We start from the raw sequence: 3,029 nt of genomic DNA, 5'->3' as shown, positions 1-3,029 counted from the left end.
GATCTTTGAGTTTGAAATGGTCACCCAAATGTTTTTTAAGCTTCTGAATCTGCTCCAAGTTATTGCTTGCCAATATAATATCATCTACATATACGAGAATAGCTGTGAAGTTACCTTGTGGGATCGGATGAATAGTGAGTAGTCGGCCTTGGATTGTTTATATCCTGCATGAATGAGAGTGGAAGAGAGTTTTCCATACCATTGTCTTGAAGCTTGTTTAAGCCTATACAGGGATTTATTGAGTTTGCAAACTCTAGTCTCCCCCTTTCGTCTGAAACCAGGAGGAAGGTGCATGTAGACTTCTTCATGAAGGTCACCATGAAGGAAGGCATTGTTTACAACAAGTTGATGCAAATGCCATCCGCATGAAGCAGCAAGTGCAAGGAGAGAGCAGACAGTCACCATTTTAGCGACAGGAGCAAAGGTCTCCGTATAATCAAGGCCTGCCTATTGGTTGTAACCCTTAGCCACTAAGCGAGCTTTATACCGTTCTACTGAACCATCTGGGTGATATTTGATTTTATAAACCCATTTGCAGCCAATCGGTTTCTTTCCGAGTGGAAGAGGAGTTAAAGTCCATGTTTGAGTCAACTCAAGAGCATCCACCTCAGCACGCATAGCATCACGCCATTTGGAATCTTGCATGGCCTACCAAAACGACTTTGGCTCTTGTGCAAGGGAAATAGCAGTGGTAAAGGCACGATGGTGGTTAGAAAGGCATGTATAAGATAAAAAGACATCAAGGGAGTAAGGGTTACTTGACGAACGCACCAACACTGATTCAGATGATTGAGTGGTACGAGATGGCAAAGCCTGTGCAAGATGAAAATCACGTAAGTATGCAGGTGGCTGGGTCGACCGAGTGGATCGCCGAGTGACCGGATAAGAAGAGGGGACAGTCTGGATGGTGGAAGGGGCAACTTGAGTGTCAACAACAGGTGACAACGAGGTAGCGACATCATTAGGAAGATCAAAAGGGATAGGTAAGACCGGTAGAGATTGCTCAGGGGTGGTTTGGGCAAAAGGGAAATGATCTTCATGAAAAAGGACATCACGAGAGACGAAGGTTTTGTGATGATCAAGATCATATAGACGGTATCCTTTCTGACCATAAGGATAACCAAGAAAGACACATCGTATGGCATGAGGGTCAAATTTTGATGGATTTTGTGAATGAGTGGAAGCAAAGCATAAACAACCGAAAACTCGTAAGTGATTGTATTGAGGTTTCGAGTTGTGTAACTTCTCATATGGAGATTTTCCAGATAGGAGGGGGGTAGGGGTTCTATTGATCAAATAGGTAACGGTGAGGATAACGTCTCCCCAGAAATGTGTGGGTAAGTGGGCTTGAAAGAGTAAGGCTCAGGACATATTGAGAAGGTGACGATGCTTGCGTTCAACAACTCCATTATGTTGGGGAGTAGAAACACAACTGGTCTGATGGATGATTCCTTTGTCAGAATAAAAAGATGGAATGGTGAATTCAGGGCCATTGTCACTACGAATAACTTTGATGGTAGTCAAGAATTGGTTCTCGACAAGATTAATGAAGGATTGTAGAAGAGAGCGAGCCTCAGATTTATGTTGCATCAAATATACCCATGTGCATCGGGTGTAGTCATCAACAATGGTCAGAAAATAATGTGCCCCATTAATGGAAGATGTGCGGTAACCACCCCAAATATCAACATGTATTAAGGCAAAAGGTGCAGTAGAAGAAATGTGACTAGTTGGAAACGGAATACGTGTTTGCTTAGCGAGAGGACAAACAAAACATTGTTATGAATTTGAACTACAAATTTCAGATACATTATTGGAAAGAAATGACAAAACTTTATTGGAGAGGTGACCTAATCGGCGATGCAAAGCTGTGGGGTTGACTTTGCCACCTGACACCATGAGGGTCTCGTGTTGGTGAAGTAATACAGGCTATCCCGCTCAGTGCCCAGACCAATCATCTTCATTGAGCGAAGGTCCTGGATGAAACAAAAATCAAAAGAAAAAATAATGAGACAGTGCAATGTCCTACATAGTGTACGCACAGACAGGTTAAAATGAAAAGTAGGAACACAAAGGACATTATGAAGGATGAGTGATGGGGAAAAAGCCACAGATCCAATGTGAGTTACATAAGCATATGAGCCATCAGGTAATTGGACAGTACGACCATGAACAGGATGGGACTGGGTCAAGGCAGTGCGAGAACATACCATATGATCAGTAGCACCACTATCAAGAATCCATAATGAATCATCAGATAAGACAGAAGACGTACCTGATAGAGATGGTTCGGTACTACCTGCTTGGTGGGCCATGGACTGTTGTGGAGTGATGTTATTCAATATTGCAAGGAGCTGTTGGCATTGATCAGGTGTAAAAGAAAAACTGTTGGTAGTGGAAACCTGATGAGCACGGGGCTTAAGACTAGAGCCTGAGCCTGAGTTAATCTTGCGATGAGTAGGGGGAATCCGTGAAGTTGGTAGCACCGCTCAGTAGTATGACCATCACGACCGCAATAAGTGCATTTCGGTCTTTCCTTCTTCTGAAAGCTAGAGCGGTTGTCCTTCCGTGGTGGTAGATTGCCTTTTGCAGCCAGGGCAATGCCCTCAATTGTGGGTGGGATGGTAATGCTGCGTTGGCGTTCCTCTTGAAGGACCAAGGCATATGCACGACTGACTGAAGGCAATGGTTCTCTCAAGAGGATATGTCCTCGAACAGCTGCATATGACTCATTGAGACCCATGAGGAACTTGATAGTACGTTGACATTGCTGTAGTTTGAGGCCTTCCTTTAGTGCGCCACATGTGCAAGGAGAGCTGGGCTGAAGTGCTGATAATTCATCCCATAACCCTTTGAGTTTTGTGAAGTATGTGGCGATAGTCATGGTGCCTTGAACGAGGGTGTTGATATCTTGCTCTAGTTGGAACATGCGAGGACCATTCACTTGAGAAAATCGCTCTTTAAGGTCCGACCAAATGTCGCTCGCAAGGTTGCAATAAATAACACTAGTACAAATATCATTAGAAATG

This window comes from Corylus avellana, chromosome ca2, assembly GCF_901000735.1.
Source record: "Corylus avellana chromosome ca2, CavTom2PMs-1.0".
NCBI classification, from domain to species: Eukaryota; Viridiplantae; Streptophyta; class Magnoliopsida; order Fagales; family Betulaceae; genus Corylus; species Corylus avellana.
This window is presented reverse-complemented; position numbering follows the sequence as displayed.